The sequence below is a fragment of the Chlorocebus sabaeus genome, chromosome 6 (genome assembly GCF_047675955.1).
Source record: "Chlorocebus sabaeus isolate Y175 chromosome 6, mChlSab1.0.hap1, whole genome shotgun sequence".
NCBI lineage: Eukaryota > Metazoa > Chordata > Mammalia > Primates > Cercopithecidae > Chlorocebus > Chlorocebus sabaeus.
In genome coordinates this window covers 13144040-13161116 of record NC_132909.1, presented here as the reverse complement: position 1 = coordinate 13161116, position 17077 = coordinate 13144040, and positions in this window count along the sequence as shown.

Genomic DNA, 17077 nt, shown 5'->3' with positions numbered 1-17077 from the left:
TAGACAGAACAAGACCCTGTCTCAAAAAATAAAATACAATAAAATAAAATAAAATAAAAAATTATATATCCCAGGCCCCTGCCTTGGCCCAGAAAACCTGTTTCTCCAGGGCGGGGACTTAAAAGCGGAATTTGTTTTGTTTTATTTTGTTTTGTTTTGAGACGGAGTCTTGCTCTGTCGCCCAGGCTGGAGTGCAGTGACGCAGTCTCAGCTCACTTCAACTTCTGCCTTCCAGGTTCAAGCTATTCTTGTGCCTCAGCCTCCCGAGTAGCTGAGATTACAGGTGCTGGCCACCATGCCCAGAAAGCAGAATTTTTAACAAAGGGTCTAGGGAATTTTTGTCAGCTGGAAAGTTGGGGGACTCAGATGCAGAGACTGCTTGACAATAAAAAAAAGGAAAGTGAGATACCACAAAGAAAAGGAGGTGACTTGCCCAAAGTTACTCAACCAGAAAGGAGCGGGGGCCAGGATTTGGCCCAGAGAGGAGCAGGAACTAGTCCAGGGTCACACAGCAGATTTCAGACAAGGGCTGAGACTGGCGCCCTTCACTGTCCTGAGCAGGTCCACAGTGGCTCCTCACCTCCCCCATAAAGCCACGAAGCTCTGGTGGCACCGGGGACCCTCAGATTCCACCAGACAAGGGCGGGGAGGCAGATCACACCCCTCTCAGCCCCAATCCCTTCCCCCTTACCCAAGCTGCCTTTTCTCAAATAACCGCACTGGGGAGGGCAGGGAGTCGGGGTGACCTTGAGGCCAGAATACACAATGGCCCAGTCCCTCTCTGGAGCCCTGCCAGGGAGAGGAAGGAAGCCTGCCCTGTTTTTTTCCACGGACTGGAATGTTGATTCAGGATGGAGAGCAGGGAGGAGGGAAGGGGGAGGAGGGAGAGAGAGAAAAAAAGGAGGAAAGAGAAGGGAGTAGGAAGAGGGTGGAAGAGGGAGAAAAGGGGAACAGGGAAAAAGGGAGAAGAAGGAGGTGGAGGAGGTGGAGGAGGAGGAGGGATGGGGGAGGAAGAGGAGAAGAAAGAGGAAGGAGACAGACAAGGAGGACAGAGGAGGGGGTGCCAAGGCAGGCCAGAATTTGGGAACCAAGGAGTGAACCCCATCAGCTTCAGCCCATCCTGACACACAGTGTGGAGAATGCCGAGTCCAGAGAGGGCACCCCAAATCTGCAAGGTTGCACAGGACCAGTGCAGCCAAAGGGCCTCACCTGTGCGGCTGTCTCTTGCCGGTGGAGGCAGGAGCTCCCTGAGTCCCCACGTGACCTTCAGACGCAGGTGTCATGTTGCACGTTTCTCAGAAGAGAAGACTGAGGTGCCCAGAGGTAGAGTCACATTTCCTGGAGCATCTCCCCTTTGGATCGGACTCCAGGGCCCTTACAACGGTCTGCAGGCCTGCCCGCCCCTCATTCCCTTCATCCTCTCCTCTCTTTCACTCACTACAGCCACCCTGGCCTCCTGGCTATTGTTTGAACAAATCAAGCAACTCCTTCCTCAGGGCCTTTGCACTGGCTGTTCCCGCTGCCAGGAATGTCCTTCCCTCAGACACCTGCATCACTCCAGTCAGGTCTCTGCTCAAATGTCACCTCCTCAGAGGGGTCCCCTGTACACCCAAAGTTGTCTGGCTTTATTCTTCACAGTGTTTATCGCTTACACAACGAACCTAACTTTACATTTTATATTTCTTCTTTTTCTTCTTTTCTGAGACAGAGTCTTGCTCTGTTGCCCAGGCTGGAGTACCATGGCACAATCACAGCCCACTGCAGCCTCAAACTCCTGGGCTCAAGTAATCCTCCTGCCTCAGTCTCCTAAGTAGCTGGGACTACAAGTGCTCACCACCATGACCATGATCTGCTAATTATGTGTGTGTGTGTGTATATATATATGCGTGTGTGTGTGTGTATGTGTGTGTGTGTGTGTGTGTGTATATATATATATACATATATATATTTTTTTTCTTCCTGAGATGGAGTCTTACACTCTCATCCAGGCTACTAGAGTGCAGTGGTGCAATCTTGGCTCACTGCAACCTCCACCTCCCAGGTCCAAGTGATTCTCCAGCCTCAGCCTCCTGAGTAACCAGGATTACAGGTGCCTGTCACCACGCCTAACTAATGTTTGTATTTGTGTAGAGACGGGTTTCACCATGTTGGCCAAGCTGGTCTTGAACTCTATCTAGAATATACAATATATCAAACATTTCAACAGAAAAAAAAAATCTGACTTTTTTTTGGGTGAGTTGGGGGGAGATGGAATCTCAATCCGTCACCCAGGCTAGAGTGCAGTGGCATGATCTCAGCTCACTCCAACCTCTGCCTTCCAGGTTCAAGTGATTCTTCTGCCTCAGCCTCCTGAGAAGTTGGAACTACAGGCTTGCACTGCCTTGCCCAGCTAATTTTTGTATTTTTAGTGGAGTTGGGGTTTCACCGTATTGGCCAGGCTGGTTTCAAATTCCTGACCTCAAGTGATCAGCCTGCATCGGTCTCCCAAAGTGCTGGGATTATAGGATTGAGCCATCACGACTGGCCATTTTTTTGTCTTTTTGATGACAGCATCTTGCTCTGTCATCCAGGCTGGAGTGCAGTGGCACAACTACAGCTCACTGCAGCCTCCAATTCCCGGGTTCAAGCAATCCTCCCACATCAGCCTCCCAAGTGAGTAGCTGGGACCACCCTGTGCACCATCACACCTGGCTATTTTTAACTTTTTGTGCAGACAAGGTCTCACTGTGTTACTCAGGCTGGTCTCGAACTCACGGCTTCAAGCTGCCCTCCTACCTCTGCCTCCTAAAGTGCTAGGATTATGGGCGTAAGCCGCCATGGCTGGCCAACAATATAATTTTTTAAATGGGCAAATTATTTTAACAGACATTTCTCAAAAGAAGACATACAATGGCCAATAAATATATGAAAACATACTTAACATCATACTCATCAGTGAAACACAAATCAAAATCACAATGAGGTATTATTTCACCTGAGTTAGGATGGCTGTCATCAAAAAGACAAAAAATGGCCTGTTGTGATGGCTCACGCCTGTAATCCCAGCACTTAGGGAGGCCGCTGTGGGCGGATCACTTGAGGTCAGGAATTCGAAACCAGCCTGGCCAATATGGTGAAACCTCGACTCTATTTTTGTAAAAATACAAAAATTAGCCAGGTGTAGTGTTGCAAGCCTGTAATCCCAGCTACTTGGGAGCCTGAGGCAGGAGAACCACTTGAACCTAGGAGGCAGAGGATGCAGCGAGCTGAGATGGCGCCATTGCACTCCAGCCTGGGCAACAGAGAGAGGTTGGTTCCCTCTCAAGAAAAAAAAAAAAAAAAAAGGAACAAGGATTCAACAGCTTTGAGGGCCATGGTGAGGATTTTGGCCATCATCCCGAGTGAGGTAGGAGCCACAGAGGCTGGATGGGTTCAGATTCAGGTTCTTCGGATTCAGGTTCTTTTTTTTTTTTTTTTTAAGATGGAGCCTTGCTCTGTCACCCAGGCTGCAGTGCAGTGGCTCACTACAACACCCTGCCTCCGGGGTTTAAGTGATTCTCCTGCCTCAGCCTCCCCAGTAGCTGGGATTATAGGCATGTGCCAACACACCCAGCTAATTTTGTGGTTGTTTTGTTTTGTTTTTTGAGACAGAGTTTCGCTCTTGTCTCCCAGGCTGGAGTGCAATGGCACCATCTTAGCTCGCTGCAACCTCTGCCTCCTGGGTTCAAGTGATTCTCCGGCCTCAGGCTCCTGAGTAGCTGGAATTGTAGGTGCACACTACCACGCCAAGCTAATTTTTGTATTTTTAGTAGAGACGGGGTTTTGCCGTGTTGGCCAGGCTGGTCTCGAACTCCTGACCTCAGGTGATCCACTCGCCTCGGCCTCCCAGAGTGCTAGGATTACAGGTGTGAGCCATCATACCTGGCCCTGATTCAGATTCTAACAGGATCCCTCTGGCCATCAGGTAGAAAGAGACTGTTGGGGGCAGAATTGTGCTGCAAGGGATGAGAAGAGTTAGGGGTCTCCAGGCTTTGAGCCTGAGCCACTGCAAAGATGAAGCTGCCATTTCTGAGGCCAGAGCCTGCAGGCAGGGCTGGGTTGGAGGTCGGAATGAAGATATGCCTTGTTTAAGGCCAATGAGCAGGGAGCCTCACCCGAGGCACACAGGCTCCAGGCGGGAAGTTGGCGACAAGTTGTGGACTGTGGTTTTCACCCGCCTCGTGGGGCCCCCTCATCCTCTCCCCGAACTTCCCCTCACGCCCTGGTGGAGCCAGCTTTGTTTGTTTCCCTCCCATCATCCGTTTCATGATGGGGAAGGCTGGTTTTCCCCTAACCCAGCAGACACCTCTTCCCTCAGCCTGTCCCTGACCCTCCCACCTCGGGAAGCCCCAGGCGGGCCTCCCAGAATGTCCCGGCAGGATGGGGCTACTGCTACCATTCATCCAGCCAGATGAACCCCAAAAGGGGAAGTGGGTCACCCATAGTCACCCGGCCATGGTCAGCTGGGGACTTCAGGATCTCATCTCTTCACTGCCCCACCGCAGCGCTGGGAGGCTTTCCATGCACGCTTCTCATCCTCCCCACATTTCACACGAGAAAACAGGGGCTCCAAGAGAAGCCCACACTCACCTAAGGAGCTCCAAAGATGGGGGCGTCTGGATCTGAACTTAGGTCCTGGCAGATGTTGTAAGCTCAGAGGAGAAGGCAGAGAGGGTGAACAGAACCCAGCCCTGCCCTCCCAGATCCAGTGGGAAGGCAGATTTGTCCCCAGGTAATAATGACCCAGTAGAATTCACAGCTTGGGATGGAGGAGCCCAGGAGGCTGCAGGAGCTCAGAGCGGGTGCCTGACCCAGACTGGGGTCAAGGAGGGCTTCCTGGAGGAAGGGACAGCTCATCTGATACCTAGAGGATGAATGGGGGTTACTAGGTGTAAATAGTGCAGGGAGAGGGAAGAGTATGTGCAAAAGTCCAGGGTTGAGAGGGAACCTAGGGGCTTCCAGCAAGGCGCAGCGGCTCACGCCTGTAATCCCAGCACTCTGGGAGGCTGAGGTGGGCGAATCATCTGAGGTCAGGAGTTCAAGGCCAGCCTGGCCAACATGGTGAAACCCTGTCTCTACTAAAATACAAAAATTAGCCAGGCGTGGTGGCCTGCACCCACAATCCCAGCTACTCGGGAGGCTGAGGCACGAGAATTGCCTGAACTTGGGAGGTGGAGGTTGCAGTGAGCCGAGATCACACCACTGCACTCCAGCCTGGGCAATGAAGTGAGATTCCATCTTTCTCTCAAAAAAAAAAAAAAGTGGGAACCCAGGGGCTTCTAAATCCAACCATGTCCTGGCCCTGATTAAAATCTCCTACGACTGCCCTGGCAAACTCTTTAGTTTGGCATTCATTCATTCATTCAATAAACATTCCCTGGAGTGCATTGTCAGTGTCAGGCCCCAGGGGAACACAGCAGTGACCACGACAGCCCCACCAGACCGTGACCCTGACCAGGGAGCTCACGAGTGCAGAGACATCTACTCCAAGACCTGAAGGAGGAGTAGGAGAGATGCTGGGGAAGAGGCAGGGAAGGGTGTTCCTGGCAGAGGGAACAGCCTGTGCGAAGGCCTGAAGGTAAGTTTTGCATATGACACCTTTGAGAAACTACTCATTGTTCAACTGAAGCAAAGGCTTGTTCAGAAGAAGTCAGCCTTGTGGCCAGGTGTAGACTTCCAGGGCACCGCGGAGCCACTGTGGAGTTGTGAGCAAGGGAGAGACAGGGGTAGGCTTGTACTTCGCAGAGACTCCCCCAGCTGCCATGTGCAGGGTGAATGGAGTGACGCATAGAACCCAGTTTCAGGGGTTAGTTTGGGACTTGGACTCAGGTCCCAGGGAGAGAGTCCAAGGAGCCCGTCTCTGGTCTTCCAAGACGCCGCTCTCCCCAAGTTCCAGATGGAAGGCGTGCCCATGGCAACCGCTAGGTGGTGCCCGTACGCCACCAGCCAGGTCTTTGTTTGCCAAAAGTAGAACAGGCCCAGAGCTGGACAGAACTGCCCCTAGGTCAGGAGAGCAAATCCTCTCTGTCTTTAGGTCCTGGCTCCCTGGCCAGGCATCCTGGGCCCATTTGACTCCCAGGCTCAGGAAGGAGCTGGCTGAGCTGCAGCGAGTATGTTCTTTGTCTCTTTCCTTACCTTGGAATCTCAGACGGAAGCCAGGTCTCTTTCCTCACTTTGGAATCTCAGACTGGAGCACCCTGGCTCCCACTTCAGACAGGGGGATTCTTACCTCCTTCACTAGACTAGCAGGCTCCTTGTCTCCCCACCAGTTTGAGGAGTTCCCCATTTCTATCATTCATTTGGAAGCTCATCAGCTCTTCCAGAAGGCATGGGAGCCCTTCAACACCCCCATCAGACTAGGACTACCCGTCTCCCCCATCAGATTAGAAATGCATTGTCTCACACATCATAATGTTGCTCCTTACCTTCCCTGACAGACTGGAAATACAGACTGGACACTCGTTCTTGCTGCAGGGGGCTGGAGCTTCTTATCTTCTTCACTGGATTTGGACAATCCTGTCTCCCTCATGGGATTTGGTGAGAGCTCCTTAGTTTCCTTATTTTTCTCACTGTGCTGGGCCACCTTGTCCCCCATCATCAGATTGGGGAACACCTTGTCTCCCAGTCAGACCAGAGGGTTGGACTCCTCCGCCCTTGCAAAGGTTCCTGAGTCCGTCTTACATCCATAGAAGGAACCATGCCTATTTTACCAAGAGGGAAACTGAGGCACAGAGAAGCAAATACCACTTCTCTGTTGAGCCACAGATGCCACCCCCTCCTCCTCCGCCCGCTGCTCTGCCCCCACCCTCTCCCGCCCCCACCCCTGCCCTGGGTAACTCCCCTGGCACCGGGAGTAGGGGAATTTTGCCCTGCTGGCCTCTGCACCAACCACCTCCCCTTATCGGCAGCGTTGCCAGCCACCGGTGGCAGCCCAGGGTTAAAGTCCGGAGACAGCTCGGGCGCAAAGCGGATAGGGAGGGAGGAGTGGCGCCCAACCCAGAACGGGGACTCCCCGGAGGTCGAGCTCTCACGCTGCTGGGAGCACAGGGGATGGGCAGGGCCGTGTCCCATGGTAAGGTGTGGGTTCAATTCTTCTTTTCTAGTGTGGTCTTGAACGTGGAACTTCACCCCCACTGGGAGCCTCAGCTTCTCCAGCTTTAAGGAGTCAGGGGTGTGAAAACGCCCCAGCTCTGGAGTCAGACTCCAGGCGTTTGAATGCTGGCTCCTATAACCTGCTGTGTGAGATCTGGGGCCATCGAGCGCGTCTCTCTCAGCCTCAGTTTCCCCAGTTGTGCAATGAGGATCCCTACTGGGTGGTGGTGAAGGCTCCATGAGTTCACGCACAAGAAAACCTTGGGACAGTGGCTGATAGTGGCGTCAGCAAGCCAGCATGCACCCCACCCTTTCCTTCCAAGAAAATTGCCTCCTAAATCTATGGTTGGTAACCTTCACCCCTCCCTCTTTGACCCACCTCCTAACCCAGGCCACCTGGTGTCTTGCCACACAGCTGGTCTCCCTGCCCGCACCACAGTCAGAGGCATCTTTGGAAACCCAATCCTGACCCCTGCTCAGAATCTGCCATGGCTCTCCAGTGCCCCCAGGAGAAAAGCAAGTGCTGTACCACAGCCACAGCCTGACCACTCGCTGCCTGTATTTTCTTTCTTTTTCTTTCTCTCTTTTTTTTTTTTTAAAGACAGGGTCTTGCTCTGGCCCCAGGCTGGAGTGCAGTGGCGCCATCATAGCTCACTGCAGCCTCGACCTCCTGGGCTCAAGTGATCCTCCCACCTCAGCCTCCTGAGTAGCTGAGACTACAGGCACAGGCCACCACACCTGGGTAAATTTTTAAATTTTTTTTTTAGAGATAGGGTCTCACTCATTGCCCAGGCTGGTCTTAAACTCCTGGGCTCAAGCGATCCTCTCACCTCAGCTTCCCGAAATGCTGGGACTACAGGTATGCACCACCGCACCCAGCCTCCTTTCTGGTTTCCTAATAAAGCCTTTTGTTCGCCTCCTTCAAACACTTCCCCACACTCTTCAGGTCTCAGCTCAAACAGGCCAGGCCCAGTCCCCTTGGTCCTCTCTGTCCTCCCTCTCCTGGTTCCCTGTACCTCTCCAAAACCCCCCATCACCGAAAGAAGTAAAGATGTGGGGCCGGGCGTGGTGGCCCACACCTGTAATTCCCAGGACTCTGGGAGGCTGAGGTAAGTGGATCACCTGAGGTCACAAGAATTGATTGAACCCCAGAGGCAGACGTTGCAGTGAGCTGAGATTGCGCCACTGTACTCCAGCCTGGGCGACGGACAGACTCTACCTCAAAAAACAAAAAAAAATTGGCCGGGAAAGGTGGCTTATGCTTGTAATCCCAGCACTCTGGGAGGCCAAGGCAGGCAGATCGCTTGAGCCCAGGAGTTCGACACAGCCTGGGCAACATGGTGAAAACCCCATCTCTGCAAAAAATACACAAATTAGCTGGGCATGGTGGTGTCTCTACTAAAGAATACAAAAATTAGCTGGGTGTGGTGGAATGCACCTGTAATCCCAGCTACTCAGGAGGCTGAGGCATGAGAATCGCTTGAATCCAGGAGGTGGAGGCTGCAGTGAGTCTAGATCATTCGACTACACTCCAGCCTGTGTGACAATGCAAGATTCTCTCCCCCCAAAAAAAAAAAAAAAAAAAAGTCCCCACTCTGGTCCAGCCACCATCACAGACGGCCTGGACCATGCAGTCACCTCCTCACGGGTCTCCCTGCCTGGGTCCTTGCCGCGTGCCCGAAAGGACCTGTCTTTCCCCTACATGCAGCCACAGGGATCCTGTTAACACCTAAGTCATCAGGAGGCTGAGGCGGGAGGATTGCTTGAGCCCAGGAGGTCGAGGCTGCAGTGAGCCAAGATGGCACCACTGTACTCCAGGCTGGGCAACAGAGTAAGACCCTGTCTCTAAACAATAATAATAATAACAAATTAAATTAAATTGAAACCTGGCCTGGGCGTGGTGGCTCATGCCTGTAATTCCAGCACTTTGGGAGGCCGACGCAGGTAGATCACCTGAGGTCAGGAGTTGGCCAACATGGTACGTGGCCAACATGGCGAAACCCTGTCTCTACTTTAAAAATATAAAAATTAGCTGGGCGTGGTGGTGCATGCCTGTAATTCCAGCTACTCAGGAGGCTGAGGCAGGAGAATTGCTTGAACCTGGGAGGCGGAGGTTGCAGTGAACCGAGATGGCGTCACTGCACTCCAGTCTGGGCAACAGAGTGAGACTCCATCTTAACAACAAAAAAAAAAAGTCAGATTATCCCCTGCCCAGAACCCTCCATGGCTCCCATCTCCCTCTGAGTAAAAGCCTGCGTCCCTACAGTGGCTCATAAGATGCTGATCCATCTCCTTGCCACCATCCCCCCGTCCCCATCCTCCCTTCCACTCTCCCCCAGCTCATTCTGCTCCAGCTACACTGGCCTCAAAGAGCCGTTCCGACCCACCTCTGGGCCTTGGCACTTGCTGTTCCCTCTGCCTAGAACGCTCTTCCCCCAGATGTCCACATGGTTCATTCCCTCCCCTCCCTCAAGTCTTAGCCCCAAACATCATTCCTTGGAGGGCCTCCCTTGGCCGCTAGATTTAAATAACAGCTTCGACTTCCTACCCTCCATCTCCCTCATTCCCTCACCAGCTTTATTTTTCTCCATACCAAATACCTGCCATTGGCTGTATTTTCCTTGTCTTGTTGACTGTCTCCTGGATGGATGGAAGAGTCTGTGACTCCCCAAGGGCAGGAATCTTATTTGGTCAACACCGGGGCATGGCCTGAAAAACCTGTTAGCAGAGTGAATGAATCGTATGTGTTTGTTTTGAAAAGGTAAGGCGTTCACAAGTTCCAAAATTCAAAAAGGACCAAACGGCAGTAAGCAGTCGCTTCCCTACCACGACTCTGCCCGTCCCCTCCCCAGTCCTGTTCTCACCTCCCAGTTTCCGTTCTTTTTCTTTTTCTTTCTTTCTTTTTCTTTTTTTTTTTTCTTTTTTTTTTTTTTTGAGACAGGGTCTCACTCTGTCACCCAGGCTGGAGTGCAGTGGTGCCAGCATAGCTCACTGCAGCCTCAACCTTCTGGACTCAAATGACCCTCCCACCTCAGCGGCCCTAGTAGCTGGGACCACAAGCACGCACCACCATGCCCAACTAATTTTTGTATTTTTGGTAGAGATGGGGTTTCACCATGTTGCCCTGGCTGATCTTGAACTCCTGGGCTCAAGTGATCCATCCATCTTGCCCTCGCAAAGTGCTGGGATTACAGGTGGGAGCCACTTCGCCTGTAATCCATGTGTCTTTCCCTCTTTATGCAAATTGTGCACGGTTTTGCTGTGGCCTGCATCTTCCCCTAGCAATACAGCAATACATCTGGAAGATTACACCACATCAGCACCAGAAAAGCTTCCTCCTTTTTTTTTTAATAGTTGCATGCACAGTGTCGACTGGTGGACAGAAGAGAGCTCTTGCTGCAATTGTTATTATATTTCGGGACTGGTGTGGCTTGATGCCTAGGAGCTCAGCATCATCTCTCAGACCCGGACTCACGTCGTCACTCTACAGCCAGAACTCCCACAGGCTGCTGGTGGCATGCAAGCCCCAAGCAGCCACTTTGGAAAATGGTTTGCCAACTTCCCGCAAGATTAAATATACACTTCCCATAGGACCCAACAATTTTATTCCTTGGTATTGACCCGAGATAAATGAAAACTTATTTTCACACACACAAAAAACTGTATGCACACACTCACAGCAGCTCTGTTCATAATTGCCAACAACTGTAAACAACCCAAATGTCCTTCAGCTTGTACGTGCGTAAGTGAGCTGTGGTCCATCCACAGAGGGGAATATCACTCGGCAATGAAGAGGAACTGCTATCGATACACACAACATGGATGAACCTCAACTGCGTTATGCTGAGTGAAAGAAGCTAGGCTCAAAAATTACAGTATTTAACCGGGTGCGGTGGTTCACGCCTGTAATCCCAGCACTTTGGGAGGCCGAGGTGGGAGAATTGCTTGAGCCCAGGAGTTTGAGACCAGCCTGGGCAACATGGTGAGACCTCATCTTTATAAAAATAATGATGATGATGATGATGATGACGAAGATTATAATGATAATAACTACATTACTCCATTTACAAGACATTCTGGAAAAAGCAAAACTATAGGGACAGAAAACAGACCTGTGGTTGCCAGGGGTGGGGTGGGGAATGGGCATGACCCCAAAAGGGCAGATGAGGAGTTTTAGGAGTGGTTGGACATATCCATATTTTGATTCTGTTGGTGACTACACAACCACATGAGCCTGTCAAAGCTTAAATAACTGCATGCCCCACAGGCACTTCGGGAGGCCAAAGCAAGAGGCCAGGAGTTGAAGACCAGCCTGGACAACACAGTGAGACCCCATCTCCACCAAAAATACAAAAATTAGCTGGGCGTGGTGGCATGCACTTGTAGTTCCAGCTAATGAGGAAACTGAGGCAGGAGAATCGCTAGAGCCTGAGAGGTCGAGGCTGCAGTGAGTGGTGATAGCACCACTGCACTCCAGCCTGGGTGACAGAGTGAGACCCTTCTTCAAAAAAAAAAAAAAAAAAAAAAAATGCACATTGAAAAGAGCGAATTTTACTGTAGGTAAATTTGTTAATGATTTTTTATTTTTAAAGGACTACGTATTCTGTAATCCCATTTACATGTCATCCTGGAAAAGCAAAGTTATAGGGATAAAAAGCAGCCAGGTGTGGCGGCTCATGCCTGTAATCCCAGTACTTTGGGAGGCTAAGGCAGGATCACTTGAGGTCAGGAGTTCGAGACCAGCCTGGTCAACATGGTGAAACCCCATCTCTACCAAAAATACAAAAATTAGCCGGGCGTGGTGGCCGGCACCTGTAATACCAACTACTCAGGAGGCTGAGGCAGGAGAATCGCTGGAACCCAGGAGGTGGAGGTTGCATTAAGCCGAGATCGTGCCATTGCACTCCAGCCTGGGTGACAGAGCAAGACTCCATCACAAAAAAACAAAAAAGGCAGATGTAGCTGGGCATGGTGGCTCATGCCTATAATCCCAGAACTTTGGGAGGCTCAGGCAGGTAGATCACTTAAGGTCAGGAATTCGAGACTAGCCTGGCCAACATGGTGAAACCCCGTCTCTACTAAAAATACAAAAATTAACCAGACATGGTGGCGTCCGCCTGTAATCCCAGCTACTGGGTAGGCTGAGGCAGGAAAATCACTTGAACCTGGGAGGCAGAGGCTGCAGCAAGCCAAGATTGCGCCCCTGCACTCCAGCCTGGGTGACAGAGCAAAACTCTGTCTCAAAAAAAAAAAAAAGAAAAAAGAAAAAGAAAAAGAAAAAAGAAAAGAAAAGAGGCCGGGCGCAGTGGCTCATGCCTGTAATCCCAGCACTTTGGGAGGCCGAGGGGGGCAGATCACAAGGTCAAGAGACTGATACCATCCTGGCTAACACGGTGAAACCCCATCTCTACAAAAAATTCAAAAATTATCCAGGCATGGTGGTGGGCACCTGTAGTCCCAGCTACTTGGGAGGCTGAGGCAGGAGAATCGCTTGAACCCAGGAGGCAGAGGTTGCAGTGAGCAGAGATCACGCCACTGCCCTCCAGCCTGGCAATAGAGGGAGACTCCATCTCAAAAAAAAAAGGAAGAAAAGAAAAGAAAAAAAAGGAAAAGCAGATTGGTGGCTGCCAGGGTCTGGGGACAACGGGAGGAGATGACTGCAGGGACGGCACAAGGGACCTTTTCTGGGCGCTAGAAGTGTTCTACATCTTGATCAGCATATGATTAAATGATTGTACATGTTTATCAGAACTCATCTAACATACTTCTTCTTTAATTTGATTTTAATTAATTTAATTGATTTATTTTTGAGAGAGTCTCACTCTGTCACCCAGGCTGGAGTGCAGTGGCAAGATCACAGCTCACTACGATCTCCACCTCCTGGGTTCAAGAGATTCTTGTGCCTCAGCCTCCCAAGCAGCTGGGATTATAGGCATGCGCCACCACGCCCAGCTAATTTTTTTATTTTTTGTAGAGATGGGGTCTCGCCACGTTGCCCAGGCTGGTCTCAAACTCTTGGGCTCAAGTGATCTTGGCCTCCAAAGTGCTGGGATTACAGGCATGAGCCACCACGCCCAGCCAAACACACACAGTTGAAACAGGTGTATTTTATTGTATGTAAATTATACCTCAATACAGTTGATTTTCAAAATCTAAATTACTGCCCAGGTGCAGTGGCTCAGGACCGTAATCCCAGCACTTTGGGAGGCTGAGGCAGGAGGATCACTGGAGCCCAGGAGTTCAAGACCAGTATGGGCTGCCTGGCAAGGCCCTGTCTCTACAAAGAAAAAAAAGCAAAAACTAGCAGGGCATGGTGGCACATGCCTATAGTCCCAGCCACTCAGGAGACTGAAGTGGAAGGATCACCTGATCCCCAGGAAGTGGAGGCTGCAGTGAGTCGTGATTGCACCAGTGCACTCCAGCTTGGGTGACAGAGTGAGACCCTGTCTCAAAAAACAAACAAACGCCGGGCGCGGTGGCTCACGCCTGTAATCCCAGGACTTTGGGAGGCCGAGGCGCGCGGATCACGAGGTCAGGAGATCGAGACCATCCTGGTTAACATGGTGAAACCCCGTCTCTACTAAAAATATAAAAAATTAGCCGGGTGTGGTGGCAGGCGCTTGTAGTCCCAGCTACTCGGGAGGCTGAGGCAGGAGAATGGTCTGAACCCAGGAAGCGGAGCTTGCAGTGAGCCGAGATCGCGCCACTGCACTCCAGCCTGGGGGACAGAGCCAGACACTGTCTCAAAAAACACACACACACACTTAGCTCCTCTTCCCCCCTAAGGCTGTGTGACCTTAGACAAAGCTCCTAACTTCTCTGTGCCTGGGTAAAGGATGAGGGAGTTGGGGAGGAGGGAATGATCACTGAGGGCAGGTGCTGAGGTCTCAGGTCTCACTGTGGATTCACGATGCAAGAAACGTTTGCAGTTGAAACAGAGGGGCTTTATGAGCTTTTAGAGTGGAACTAGAGACAAAGACCTGAGCAGCTGACAATGGCTTCTGTGTCTCAGGAGGGCAGGCGATGGGCTGAGCACTGTCAGGACCTCACCTGCATCCCTTTGAACCATCGGGCACTCCTTTGCTGACCTGGAAAAGTGAGTAGAGCCATCCTGGGGTCCCAGAGGAATGGCATCGAGGGCACACAATTAACAGTAGCCTTGTGAACAGTCAGACAGGCTTCACAGCCCGTGCCCAGAGGCCTCTGCTGTTTGGGGCAGTGCTGGATACACACAGCAGTGACAGCCCCAGGCCTGCCCTCACAGGCTCACACATGGGGAAGACTGGTCCGTCCCTCCGCAGACAGTCGCATCCCAGAATGTTGGGGCTGGCAGGGTCAGGGGGCTCCTGACTCAGACTGGAAAGAAAAATCAGGGAGGGCTTCCTGGAGGAAAGGCTGTCAGAGCTGGAGCCTGATGTGTTTATTGAGCACTTACCGTGTGACCTGGTTTGGATCTCCAAGAAAGAGGCATAGTTTTGAGGTTGAAGTGAAAGGGGTATGTATGGAAGGAGGATGGCGGGGGAGAGGCCTTGGCTAAGAGGCAGAAAGGGCTGTGAGTGGGACAGAGCCAGAGGGATAAGGCTGAAGGGACACGGTACCTGGCGTGGGTCCTCTGCGGCAGGATCTTGGACTTTCTCCCAATGATGGGGCTCAGGAAGGAGCAGTTTCCTCAAGTTTCATCCTGTGCAAAGGGAGGACCAGACAGGAGGAGGTGGGGAGGCCAAGGAAAGGCCATGGAAATGAGAAGGGGCTCTAAGAGACACCTGGGGTAGGGGACACAGGGAGGGTGAGAAGATCTGGGCCTGCACTCCTTTCTCTTCTCTGTTCTCACTCTGAGCCAGACGGCATTGGCCGGACAGCTTCCTCATTTCTAAAAGTTTAAGATAGAGGGCTGGCGAGGTGGTGTATGCCTGTAGTGCCGGTGCTTTGGGAGGCCCAGGCAGGTGGATCACTTGAGCCTCCTGTTTGGAGCTGTAGTGAGCTATGATCACATCACTGCGCTCCAGCCTGGGTGACAGAGCAAGACCCCATATCTAAAACTAATAATAATAATGAATAATAAATATAAATTTAAGATCGTGAATCTGGCCATGCGCAGTGGCTCATGCCTGTAATCCCAGCACTTTGGGAGGCTGAGGTGGGCAGATCACCTGAGGTCAAGAGTTCGAGAGCAGCCTGACCCACATGACAAAACCCTGTCTCTACTAAAAAACACAAAAAAATTAGCCGGGCGTGCTAGCGCGCACCTGCAGTCCCAGCTACTCAGGAGGCTGAGGCATGAGAAGCACTTGAACCTGGGGGACAGAGGTTGGCATGAGCCAAGACCACACCACTGCACTCCAGCCTGGGTGACAGAGTGAGACTCCATCTCAATAAAAATAAATAAATAAATAAATAAATAAATAAATAAATAAATAAATAGTGAATCTTAAGTTTGCCAAGGATGCATTACCTTTCTTTAGTTCTTAAGACTCTGATCATTCTTTTTTTTTTTTTTTTTTAAGTTCCAGGGTATATGTGCAGGATGTGCGGGTTTGTTACACAGGTAAAGGTGTGCCACGGTGGTCTGCTGCACCTATCAACCCATCACCTAGGTATGAAGCCCGGCATGCATTAGCTATTCTTCCTGATATTCTCCCTCCCCCCTCTCCGTCCCAACAGGCCTCAGTGTGTGTTGTTCCCCTCCCTGTGTCCATGTGTTCTCATCATTCAGCTCCCACTTACAAGTGAGAACATGTGGTGTTTGGTTTTCTATTCCTGAATTAGTTTGCTGAGGATAAATGGCTTCCAGCTCCATCTGTATCCCTGCAAAGCACATGATCTCATTCCTTTTTATGGCTGCATAGTATTCCATGGTGTATACGTACCACATTTTTCTTTATCCAATACTCTGATCATTCTTAATTTTTATTTTTATTTTATTTATTTATTTATTTATTTTGAGACAGAATTTAGCTCTTGTTGCCCACGCTGGAGTGCAATGGTGCAATCTCAGCCCACTGCAACCTCCTCCTCCTGGGTTCAAGTGATTCTCCTGCCTCAGCCTCCTGAGTAGCTAGGATCACAGGCATGTACCACCACACCCGGCTAATGTTGTATTTTTAGTAGAGATGGAGTTTCTCCACTTTGGTCAGGCTGGTCTCGAACTCCTGACCTCAGGTGATCTGCCTGCCTCAGCCTCCCAAAGTGCTGGGATTATAGGTGTGAGCCACCGCGCCTGGCCTAATTTCTTAAATCCTACTCATTTTTGCTCCTAAAGTTCTGTAATTGCAGGTTTATTTGATCCTTTGATACTAAGATTCATTCAGTAAATACTTACTGGGCCTCTATTCTGCCCTAGGTCCCAAGGATTCAAGGGAGAACAAAATGTATAAAATTCTTGCCATGACAGAAATCACATTTACTGAGCACTCACTATGGGCCAAGTTTCATGCCAGGTGTACACATATAACATTACCTACATGATGAGTTAGAGACTTCTATTATCCCCATTATCCAAATGGGGAAACTGAGGCATAGGGTTCTGGAATCCCTTGTTCCTAAAAGTCTAGGATTCTAGAATTCTTCCTTTTCCTCTTCTTCTTCTTCTTCTTTTTGAGACAGGGGCTCACTATGTTGCCCAGGCTAGAGTGCAGTGGCATGATCATAGCTCACTACAGCCTCAATCTCCCAAGCTCAAGAGATTCTCCCACCTCAGCCTCCTAAGTAGCTGGGACCACAGGTAGGGTCTCACTTTGTTGCCCAGGCTGGTCCCAAACTCCTGGGCTCAAGTGATCCTCCTGTTTCAGCCTCCCAAAGTGCTGGGATTACAGGCATGAGTCACTGTGCCCAGCCTAGAATTCTTTGCCCCTAAGATTGTAGGGGTCTAGAATTCTTTGTCCTTAAGATTCACTTATGCTTGAATTCAGCTGAACAGTGGATATAGGAAAAAGTGCTGAATCTCATTATTGATCCAGGAAATGCAAAT